The sequence below is a fragment of the Oryza sativa genome, chromosome 1, assembly GCF_034140825.1.
Source record: "Oryza sativa Japonica Group chromosome 1, ASM3414082v1".
Lineage (NCBI taxonomy): Eukaryota > Viridiplantae > Streptophyta > Magnoliopsida > Poales > Poaceae > Oryza > Oryza sativa.
The window spans coordinates 20,835,612-20,848,834 of record NC_089035.1 but is presented as its reverse complement, the minus strand read 5'-3'; positions in this window follow the sequence as shown (position 1 = coordinate 20,848,834).

The window sequence follows — 13,223 nt, the reverse complement described above, 5'->3', positions numbered from 1 at the left end:
TCTCTCCTACACTCTTCTTCATCCTCACCAAAAGGTGAGTTCTATTCCATGGCACAGCTGTAGACTGTAGATATGAGTAGGAGGGGCACGACACTTGGTCAAGCTCGAGTGCAGCGCAAGCAGGCGAGATCTGGGGTGCCGGTGGACACCGTCACAAGCTGCAGGACGCGCGTTAGGCCATCCGGGTGAGCTTGTGCATACGGCTGAGCTTGTGGTTCAAGAATCTTGTTCTGCATGTATGAGACCCACCCTGCTATACTTCAGTCTGTGCACATTCCTGATCCACCAAAAACTGGGATTGGCTTACTAGGAAGGAGGATTGACGTTGGAACAACGTTCATCAGCAAGTTCTAGAGATGAAGTAGTAGCTCGTCTATGGCCCTGTTTGGTTCTACCCTGGATTTATTTCTATTCCTATTTAATGGGCTAAATATTAGCCCCCCATCTTTTAGCCTGAATTAGCCCCTAAAAATCTAAACAGGTGGGCTAATTTTGGGCTAAAGTGAATTACCCCACCTCCCCCAAACCCTTAGCCCTTCCAAGAGGTGCTTATTTGGGCTAATTTCACTTTCCCCTCCCCACCCCGAGGCGCATTCCTCTCCCCTGCCCTCCCGCAACACGCGCCGCCCCCACCAGATCCGCGTCGCCGCCCGCCATCCGCGTCGCCGCCGGCCACCCCATCCACGCCGCCCCCACCAGATCCGTGTCGCCGCTCACCATCCACGTCATCGCCGTCTAGAGCCACTTCCGTCTTCCCGACCCACCTCCATCTCCCAGCCGCGCCGCCGCCGTCCTCTCTCAGTCACGCTGCCGTCCTCTCCTAGCCGCGGCGCCTCCCTCCTGATCCCCATCGGCGCCGCGCCGTGGTCGACCTCCCACGGTGCAGATGGAGCGTGACAGCGGCTTCAACTTCTTTTCACAGCTGCCGTCGGTTCTGGGCTCGTCAGCCGCTAGCTTCAACATCTACTCTCAGGTGTCTTCGAGCAGCGCCGCCCACGCTCCCAGGGCGGGCCTTGATGGACTTGACCTCAACTTCAACTTACAGGGGGCCGAGGAGTTCCCTCATATCGGGGAATATGAGAACTACCTTCAGTCCGGTGGCGACCAAGGAGGAAGTACCACGCGGGGCTCTGGTCTCCCTACCCTTCGCACACAGCGCACACTGGGAGTACGCAACCTGTGGATGGTAACACTGTGGATGGAACCACAACCTTTGTGCCTGGACAAGACTTTTTTGAGGAAGAGGAGCATGTTGAAGATGCATGGGGAGATGATGCTTCAGAGGACGTTGCAACTCCTATGAGTACAGATACTCGCAAGACCAAGAGGTCGCTGGGTAGTACTACCAGCACATGTGACAGTCCTATGAAGAAGAGCAAAAGCCCAATGTTAGGTACATGAGGCAGATAACCACTAAATTCTCCGAGTCTATGGATATCAGTCAACAAGTGATCCAACAAGCACACTTTGTGAAAATGGAATCTAAAAAAGAGAAGGAATACTTTTCAGTGAAGAAGTGTCAAGAGCTGGCTTTTGAGTGTGGGATAGAGCATGATAGTGCTGAGGTGTATGCAATGGGCAAGATGTTCCAAGATCCTTTCCAGCGGGAATTCTTCTGCGGTTTGCCCAGTGCCTCCGCAAGGCTCAATTACTTGAAGAGATGGTGCAGGGACAACAATATGTCTTAGTTAGGAACTATTACCTGTGATGGACTAATCCTTTTGTGGCTCTAGGCTCATATTATCTATGTGTTGTGATGAATGTATTATTTGTATCCTGTGTTGAACCTTTTATCTTTTCATGTGATGAACCTATTATATGGTGCTGTGATGAATCTGTGATTTTTGATGATTCCATTTTGTGGGCTTAATTGAACATTCCTTGTCGATTAATGTTCTGACTATTTGTTACATTTGTTGAAACATGATGAGGGCAATGGACAAATGAGGAAGGCGGTGATGCATCAAGTGATGATGGAGGCAGCACATCATCAAGTGAGGATGAGCTTCTGTCGATGGCCCTCAACAATTTGAAGACGGCCTAGGAATTGATTCTGCAGGTTGCCCCTATGTTCGGTATGTACTTCGACAAATACTTTGTGAAACTACCAAGAAGGGTGGCTGGTGAATCCGGATTGCAATGGGTTCAGAGGACACTAGCTCGTGATAACTCTTGCTACAACATGTTTAGGGTTGAGAGACCTTTATTTAATAGGCTGCATAATACGTTGGTCCACTCATATGGTTTGCAGTCAACATCAAGAATGTCATCGGTAGAGGCTTTAGCTATGTTTTTGTGGATTGTTGGCACACCACAGTCAGTTAGGCAAGTTGAGGATCGTTTTGTTAGATCCTTAGAGACAGTAAGTCACACATTTGACGGAGTTTTGAGAAGTGTCCTCAAGCTAGCAGCTAACATTATTAATCCAAAGGACCTTGAATTTTCTACAGTGCACCCATGCTTAGAAAATCCAGATTTTTGGCCACACTTCAATGACTATATAGGAGCATTAGATGTGACACATATACCGGTTGTGGTGCCAAAAAGTAAGGTGGTTCAGCATATTAACAGACACAACGAAACCTCACAGAATATGCTTGCTATTTATGATTTCGACATGAGATTTACCTTTGTGCTTGCGGGATGGCCTTGGTCAGTACATGATATGAGAGTGTTCAACGATGCAATGACCAAATATGGTGACAAATTTCCGCATCCACCTCTAGGTAAACTATTCTATCTGTCATGCAAGTATTTCTTCAATTTTCGTTGGTCATATATGTCACTTTATGTACCTGAAGCTGTAGGGAAGTATTACTTAGTTGATGCGGGGTACCCAAACCGTCCAGGTTATCTTTCACCATATAGGCGTACAAGGTACCATGTGGAGCAATGGCAAGAAGGCCCGCTGCCACAAGGTATGAAAGAGACCTTTAACCATGCACATTCCCAAGTTAGAAATGACATAGAGCGGTCTTTTGGAGTTTTGAAGATGAAATGGAGGATGTTGTTGGATATGCCAAAATTTTCCGCCCGAAAACAAACAAGAATAATTGTTGCGTGCATGGCTCTCCATAATTTCATTAGAGAGAGCAGAATTGCGGATAGGGAATTTGATATGTGTGATGCGGATGCAAACTATTTTCCAATGCCACATTCATCTCAAGATAATTGGCCAGAAGATGAACCTCTCGCAGAAGATACCAACATGAATGCTTTCCGTGATGAGTTAGCTAATGCTTTGTTCAATGGATTGTAAAATGTGTATGTTTCCGTTCATAAAGGACTTGTATGTTTAAGTGAGACTTCAATTGTATGAACATTTTTTTTCAATCATATATGCACATGCTTGAATTTTTGTTCAATACATGCTGATGCAAGTGATAGAGCAAGCAGAGTAGGCAGCAGGTGGCGGGAAGGGAGGGCAGAGAAGGGGGTAGTTGGAGCCAATGATTAGAGAATATGCATTAAAGGCAAATTAGCTCATGGATCCAAACTGCTCAAGGGGCTAAAGTTTAGAGGGCTAAAGGAAGGACTAAACTTTAGCCCTCAAATTAGCCCAAGGGCTAAAGAACCAAACAGGGCCTACGGCATGGTGATGGCACAAGGGCGACCGGCGGATAGGCTCGAGGGTGTTGGCTTTTGGGCTAACTTTAGAGGCTGATGTCCAAGATGGGCTCGAGGCCTCGAGGGAGATCTGGAATGGAACAGGTGGGGACGGCTGATGAGGGATGATAGATCCCGATCTTCTGATAGGTATTGATAAACACTTGATTTGAGCGAAGTCGCGACACAACTCGATCCGGCTTCTGAGCGAATACGCTACTGAGCCCTGCAATTGCAGCACCACGTTTCCTCTGGTTATCAACCGTGTCGAAACCCTGATGACCTCGCCGAGAAGGCTAATCCCTGCATGCGAATCGAAGAACATAAGCAAGAACAAGATAGATTGCAACCAAATTGCATATGAATGATTAAGCACTCGAATTTGGGGAGAATTTACTATTTGCCACTCTCCCAAATTTTCATTCCCAAATGCCACCCGGGCCCACATGTCAGCCTCAGTCTCCATTCAAACAAAAGTGATGCGGGACCCGATAATGAGTGAGGCTGACATGTGGACCCGAGTGCCATTTGGAAATGAAAATTTGGGAGAGTGGCATTTGAGCACTGGCATTTTGAGAGAGTGGCAAATAGTAAATTCCCCCCTCGAATTTGGGGTTCCACAAACCGATCTAGCGGCGAAACTGTTCTTGACAGAATAATCTAAGTAAAACCCAACTCTAAACGAAGACGGCTACTGAGTTAATATGATTAGGGACATCCTAGGGTTTCCCTAGGGCGCACACCCCCTTGGCCTAAGCCCACGACACAATTATAAGGCCCAAAACACAAATCAGATTCGGACTGGATGAGATACGTGGCTTGTTTTGCAGTTTCCCGGCAGCTCGGTAGGAACTTTGACGTGGGACCAAAACCATCTGAAAGTAGACTCCATAAGCTTTCCACCAAGTACTAATGGGCCCCGAAATTCCTTCTAGACCAGCGGCTAGTTCCGTTTGAAGTTGATGCTGTCAGGAGGCCCGAATCCGAATCCAAAACGTGTATAACTTGATCTCTTGTCTTCTATGGGCCAAAAGTGACGTGGTGAGATGAAAGAAGACTTGGAGAAGGTCTTGGTTTGGTCCCCAATCTATTTCTTCAATCATCCATGCATTCCTTATGCTCGATCTCTTTTCTTTCGCCCAAGCAAGTACCTCTGCAAACGAAAACACACAAAACTCATTGTGTAGCAAAGTTTGTTCAAATATATAACAATTAAATCTAATATAGAACATATGCACCTTTGGTTGATTAATACATAGAGTAGCCATGGTTATATCCGAGCTAGTTGTGTTCTCCTCAATGGCCGGCGCCTGCACGCGGCCTGAGATGGGAAGAAGGATTGAAGAGGAAGATGGTATATTGGTAATTTCATATTATGTTTTGTTGGAAAAATAATAGAAGGAAAAGGAAAACTAACAGAAGTTTGGATGGAATGCTAAAATTAGTAACGGAGAACTTTCAATGCTATTAAAGTGAACCGGAACTTTTTGGTGCTATAAAACCAAAAAGGGATACTTTCGATGCTATGCGACCAATTTTGCCAAAATTTTAATGAATGCAACAAATGAGTAAAGAGTGGCATATATCTTAAATAGCTTTAAAATTATAATGGCATGGATCAAAATAGGTGAATAGTAATGATATTTTTTAAAAAATAGGTAGATTTGTAATGGCATTATCTAATTAATCCTAAATATGTATGGAATTTACCATTATAATTTTATATAATTTAAAGGGGCATTTGCACAATTGACCCTATTTAAAAGTCCAACTACCGATTTGGCCTAGTTTTTTTAAGTTGGCTCATTTGACCCTCATTTTAAAAAAGGAAGGTTAGATCTGACCCTATTCGTTAACTCAAAGCAAAAAAAAAAAATACCCCCTCCATATTTTAATGTATGATGCCGTTGACTTTTTTACTAACGTTTGATCATTCGTCTTATTCAAATATTTTGTGCAAATTTAAAAATATTTATGTCATGCTTAAAGAACATTTGATGATAAATCAAGTCACAATAAAATAAATGATAATTACATAATTTTTTTTAATAAGACGAATGGTCAAACGTTGAAAAAAAGTCAACGACGCCATACATTCAAATATGGAGGAAGTACCATTTATGCCGTCGTTGATTTGATCATACATGTCAATGGTTTTTTTCACTATAATCAGTGTGCTTCTCCTCTTTGATCCGAATCAGGAGGAGGACGAGTTCAAACCGAGTTGCCAGTTCTTGTAAAAAATGGGGATAAATATACAACTGATGCCAAAAGTAGCGATAAATATACAATAGCAAGCAATGGTAGGAATGTCTTTTTCTACCCGACTTAACACCGTTACACTGGTCGTTCAAAGCAGGGGGCAGAACTCTGCTTTGTTTCAAAAAAGTAAGGACAAATACACAAACCCTAATAATTGAGGGTAAAATCATAATTGGATTTTAAAGTAAGGGTAAAAATGCAATAGCCCCTATAATAACTAAGGCAATAAGATATAATTTGCCATAGTTCTATATTTGACATGAAGTTTGCTTGAATGACAAATAATCTGAAATCGAGGAGTACATGACAAATAAGCTGTAGCATTAATGAATTATATTGTGCTTGAGTTGGTTGTAATATCTCAGTGGTTCTCTTTTTAACCCCTCATTATTTCTTCACCAACAAACATATGCCATACACCACAATACGCCACTAGTGCTTGTTCGTAACGGCCGTCACGTGACATAAAATTTGTCCAAAATATTTTCGTGTACTAAAAGTACCAAAATTTCAAATGAAACATATAAGTTGTCACACACGGATTCAAACCCTTCTTTCCCCCATGTGCGTTTTCCTTTCGCCAACTCAGCTACATATTCAATCCTATCCAAGATTTAAAGCACGGATTCAGATATTTAAATAATGTTAAATAAAAAAGTAATCAACTACAAAAGTTGTAGTTATTATCAAGACCTACAATTTCCATATAAACTTTGTCTTGACCCTTGTTCGTATGAGAAAGTAATCTCCATCGCCAAAGCCAAAACATAATGTACCGACATCGATAACCCCCGGATCCAATTTCAAAATTTTGCCAAATCTTATTAGCACCAAGTCTATAAGTGGGTGACTCCATCGGTGTTGGTTTCAATCTAACTGTCACACGATCGGCAGACGCCACATTTAAGGCATTCTGTCGTAATGACGGGCCTTGGATCCATCATTGAGAGATGAGAAACAAATTAAAGAAGGGTATATTTTATCTTATTTGGAAACAAAAATGATTTTGTCCTATTAAATGTGAAACCGAAATAATCGTGTAATTGATACTCCCATGTCAAAAAAAAAAAAAAACTCAACCTAGAAGGATATATGACCGCTCATAGAACAATGAATCTGGACAGAGCATGTTCGGAACCGGGGAAGTAAGGGCTTGTTCACTTTGCTACCATTTTCAACCTTACCAAGTTTTGGTATTGCCAAATTTTGGTAAGGTTGCCAAATTTTGGCAAGATTTCATATGTAGTTACTAAAATTTGGCCAACAAACTAAATGTTACCAGTTTTTTAGTAACTTTGCCAAAACTTGATAAGGTTGAAAATGGTAGCAAAGTGAACAAACCCTAAATGTGTAGAACATGAACAGAGCTCGAACAGTGTGCGCAAGAGAGAGGAAGAATAGAGCAGAGCTCGGTTGAATCTGTCTGTCCAGGTGATGAGTGTTTATATAGTGTGTTGCCGGAGTAATCAAATCGGGACCAGATTCTGGAGGCCCGCCCGTCCCAAACACTTGTGTGCGCAAGTGCTCGGAACCAGGGAAGTAAATGTGTAGCACATGAACAGAGCTCGAACAATGTGCGCAAGAGAGAGAGGAAGAATAGAGCAGAGCTCGGTTGAATCTGTCTGTCCAGGTGATGAGTGTTTATATAGTGCGTTGCTAGAGTAATCAAATCGGGATTGATTCTCTCAAGGTGATGGTTTTATTTAGTGCGTAGCTAGGTGATGGGTTTATATAGTTGTTGGTATTTCTTAACGACATTACTAGAAATATTCATTTCCAGTAATGGCGCCAGAAATAGTCCTGGTATATTTATGGTTACAGAAGTAATCCACAAGCGCACGGATGTACCATTATAGCATTTCACCCGGAAGTATTCCAAGGTATCATATTTTAAATCCCAAGGGAACATAATAAGAGTGGATTTTGCTAATGCACTTTATACATATATTACTTGTAATTGTCAAAGTCTAAGCAGCGTTAAGTTTAATATAGGGGTAGAGTGACACGAAGCAAAGCTGATCATATCCTCATAATAAAATAAATCTAACTAAGTGGAAGAAGAATTAGAAAGCACTCTATTCCTATACTTCTAATATACACTCAAGTCCTAGTTTACATCTGCTAGTGTAAAATCGTGTGGCCAATACCCCCTAGAAGTGCTCCCCTGTTACTTCGAGAGACCACCCCGGGTTGCTGAGTTCCTTACGACAACCTATCATGGCCATCCAACCGGGTTAAATATGGAGGAGTACCTTCCCCAGGAATTTGTCTTAGGAATATATACTAACATGGAGGAATACCCGTACTGAGCTGTCATCATCAGCGGCCCACCTCTACTATCCCGCAGCATATATGCCTAATTAATAATATTTAATAATCTAAGCACCATGCTTACATTACTAAATACTACTCTACACCCGTGCACATGATATAGAGCAATTGATAAATTAGACATTAAACCCGCACCATTTCACCTCTCTGGTAGGCTACACACACAATTGGTACGATACAAATATAAAGTAAGAACAATATTCAGACTAAACAAAGTACCGAAGATATATAAAGAAGAGTATTTCATTAATATCGAAAGTATTACAGAAGAGAATACAAGAGCTGCTAGAGCCATACCGAAACTCTTCCGAAGACTCCGAATACTATTCTATTCTACTCCACTTAGTACTAAGATACTAATACTAAAGTATGAAGAGGAATTTGAGCTTGCTTGAGTGTCTTGAGAAGTGAAGTGAGCTCCTCCTTTTATAGGGCCAATATGACGGTTGTAGCTATGCGTAATGTCCATTCTGCCCTCACAACCATCATAAGCAACTCATCCTGGATGTCCACGTGTAAGGGGGAGCCGAGCCGGCTTGACCATGGTTGGCTCCAACCAACCTCTCCTTCGGCAGAGGCACTGACTTGTGGGTCCCATTGACGGCTATGGATGCAGAGGCGATTTTCATGACGGTTACGTCTGTCTTGTGGGCCCTTTTATCCATAAGCTTGCTTAGGAGTGAGGTTTCTTCATTTCTCTTTATTTTATTTGATAAATTCCAGCAACATGTTATTCTCCAAGTAAATGGAACTATATTATTTGAAAACAAATATGCATTATAAGCATAGCTAATTCTCCATTATTTTAGTTATATTGACAGTCGAAAATTTATCTGTAACGACCGTCAACAATAGTGTGTTGCCGGAGTAATCAAATTAGGATTGATTCTCTCAAGGTGATGGGTTTATATAGTGTGTTGCCGGAGTAATCAAATCGGGATTCTCATTTGTTACATGAGTAATGGCGTTGATTCAATTCCCGTCCATTGCAAAATATAATGAGAAAGAGAAGCACTACCCTTGCCCAACCCAGCTCAGCTCAGTGCGCGCGTGTGGCAGTCCCACCACCACCTCAACCGGTCAACGGGTGCTCTCTAATCGCTACCTATTTAAATTGATATCCTTCCGCATAAATTTCCAATGTGGTATAAATCCCTTAACATTAATTGTGGGCCTATAGAATTTATTAGGAATAAATTGGGTCTAGCCCATTTATTCTAACACTAACTAAATATATTCTATTTAACACATAGAAATTTTTTTCAAAAATATATAAAACCTCTTGCCGATACCTAATTTTAGCAGCCCTCACTGATAAACATGATTATCGAGTGTATAGAGATCGGTACTCGCGATAACGTGAACACTGCCACGCCCGACACTAACCATGTACTCTCTCCGTCCCACAAAAAACCAACCTAGTACTGGATGAGACATTTTCTAGTACAATAAATCTAGACAAGAAAATGTCCTGTCTAATACTAGATTTGTTTATCGTGGGACGGAGGGAGTACTTGACCATTCACACCAAGGTGGAGTAATATGGCATGAGCTACTCTCCCCGTCCCTAAAATGCAATGTTGCTTTAGCTTGAAAATTTATATTTGTCCCACCAAGACTGTAGTTTTAGGTTGGGGTCCAGTAGACTTATTTATTATTACTATCACATTATTTTATTTTTTAACCATCGAACTAATAGTACTCTCTCCTCCTCTCTTTCTCCCTCTTCTCATTTTCTCTACAGATTAATGAATAGTATAGTAGTTCTTTAATCTCTTCTTGAATGTCTTTGACTAGCTAAGAGGGAGGGGGTATATGCTAACAAAGATAGAAAAATTTAGAAAGAATGCATGTGCTATTATCTATACTAGTACTCCTTTAGAAAGACTCCAATGATGGTGACAGTGAGTCTGCCATCCCACCTATTTTTGTTGTAATTTCTACTCACCTTAGAGCTTCTCAATATTACAAAAAAAAAATCTAAATGGATAGCTATAATCAAACTAAAGTCAATATTGGAGTCTTGAGAAATTATGCTTTCATGGAAATTAAGTGGATAGCTATATCAAAAAGGTGGGTGAAACATATTTCATGAAAATTATACTTTTGTTTGTTTTAGGCAATATAATGATATTTTTATTATTTCAGCCTAGCAAAGCACAAGCATTTAGCTAGTATATAGTTATACATGGGTGCAAAGCTACTTGAAGGCATAATTAGGAGCGGGAGCTGCAAATTAAGAATTAGCACGTATGATATTGTCGATCCAGAGCATGGTGCCGGTTCTTAATATGAACCGGCACCTATGAGCCCCCCTCCCAACAGTTTTGGACATCTTATAGGACACGGGCACGTGCCGACACAATGTATAACATAGGTACCGGTTGTAGCTCCATATAATAGGTGCCAGCCAGTCTTTAGAATCAGCATCTATGTGTGGCTATAGGTACTTACGTAGGTAACGGTTTTAGAATTGGCACTAATAACTTGGGTCATTAGTTTCGATTAATGAAGCGGCACTAATATGTCTTTATTTTGGAAAAAAAGGCGGCATCACGCCCAGCTTTTACTTGAAAGCATAAGAGTTCAACAGAGGTCATAAGAAAGCGAAAGGGAAGGTTGCTAGGGATTCCAGCTTGACATATAGAGCGCGTGGAGTACGAAGGCTCGATAAAACGGCTGTGGGCACATCCACGAACAAGCCAGTGATAACTAAAACATAAAATTTGCTAGTTCATAAGTTTTCTGGCATCAGTGCTATCAAGGAGCGTCAGTGTCTCCTATCTAGTGGATACTGGCAAGCAATAAGTCCCTTGCAGTATCCAGGTCCCCCCTCAGCTTCGTAGGTGCCAGCCCTCTCCACTGTGATAAGAATGAAACAACTTTATAAGGCAAATTGATCTTTGTTGTTAAACACCCAATCATTCCTCACAAGCCACACCGACCAAAAACAAGCAGCAAACAGCATAAGCCAAATATATTTCTTTTTATCCTCCCTATTACTCATGATTTCAAAGAGTTTAGATCTAGAAGTAGGAACTCTATCCGAGTTAAAAATCTCTCAGGCAGCACCAAAGAAACTGGACTGGAGCACATCTGAAAATAAGATGCTCAACATCTTCTACTTGACCACAAAGCTTACAATTAGGACATCCTCCCCATTTCATCTTTTTTAACTGTTTGGTAACCTGAATTCTTCCTTTTAAGGCTAGCCAGAAAAAAATTTTGATCTTCAGAGGAATTGGGGTTTTCTATAACTCTTGTGATCTCACATCTCATAATACCCCCCCCCCCCCCAAAAGTCATCTCCCTATAAAAAGTTTTGGTAGTAAACTCCCCTGACTTAGTTAATTTCCACCTCATGACATCTCTCTCAGAATTTGGTTGAATCCCCTCTAACATTCTATTTAGTTCATTCCATTCCTCCATCTTTCTCCTATTGATCTTCTAACATTGATTCTCCATTCTCCCCCATTACATATATGTTCCATAGTCTTTTCAGGATCAGAGCAAATGTTGAAAATCAAAGGGAATTGGTTCTTTAAAGGTAAATCTTCTAACCAAAGATATTTCCAGAAGTGTATTCATTCCCCATTTCCCAGAATATAGTTGCTGCCCACATCCATCCATTTCTTGACCTTATGGAAGCCTTTCAAAACTAGGAACCCACTCAACAGATGATTGAAAGAACCCTCACCTCTGCTCATATATTTCTTTCTAAGTAGTCTGTAGCATGGATCATTAGCTCCAGATTCTAATCTAAAAATTCATTTACACAACAGAGCTTTGTTCTTCAGTCTTGTATTGATAAAACCAAGTCCACCAAAATCTTTAGGCCTGGTTAAAGCATCCCATCTCATCATATGGTATCTCATCTTTTTCTCTAGCCCTTCCCAAAAGAACCTAGATCTGATGGTGTCCATTTTATGGTGCACTTGTTCAGGTAGCTGGTAAAACCCCATCATGTACATAGGGACACTGCTAAGACAAGAATTGATAAGAATTCCCCCCCCCCCCCACACCCATATGAAAGAAATTCACATTTCCAGGTAGCCAACCTCCTCTCTATCTTATCTGTAGGAGTGGCTAGTTCTGAGGCCAATAATTTCCTATCACTTATAGGCAATTCTAAATAAGTAATAGGTAAGGTTTACAGTTAAACAGATCAACCACTCTCTTAGTCTCTTCTTCATATCCCCCAACTACAATTACCTTACTCTTTTGGTAATTGATTCTCATTCCTGACATAGCCTCATAGCAGTACAACAAAAATTTCATAGTAATCACATTTTCCACAGAGTTGGTCATGAAAAGGATTGTGTCATCTGCGTATTGGAGGTGTGCTAACCCCACAGGGACCATATGTGAAACCAGACCTTTAAGGTGTCCAGCCTCTTTAGTCCTGGTCAACATTTCAGATAAGGCATCAGCCACCAGATTGAACAACAAGGGGATAGAGGATCTCCGTGTCTTACTCCCCTATATGTTTTAAAAAATTCCTCTACCTCTCCATTTATGTTAATTGCCACCTTCCCATTTATAGTTGCTGCTTTCACCCAGTCGATCCATTTTTGACAAAAACATTTTTTTCCTCAAAACATCAAACAGGAAGCACCATTGAACCTTATCATATGCCTTCTCAAAATCCAATTTTAAAATAATGCCAGATTTGTGTGACATTTTTAACTCATGTAGAACTTCATGTAGGATCACTATTCCATCTAAAATTTGCTTGCCTGGCACAAAGGGAGTCTGATTCTCCCCTATCACTTTATTGGCTACCAGAGAAAGTCTATTTGTCAAAATTTTAGTCAAGATTTTGAAACATATGTTTAATAGACATATAGGTCTGAAAGCCTAGATAGTATTAGCATCTTTAGTCTTTGGTATCAAGGTAACCACACCATAGTTCAGTCTCCATAGCTCTAGGGTCCCTTCATAGAGCTGATCAACCATTTCCTTTATCTGCTCTCTAATTTGTTTCCAAAATTCCTTATACAAGCTCACAGGCAAACCATCAGGGC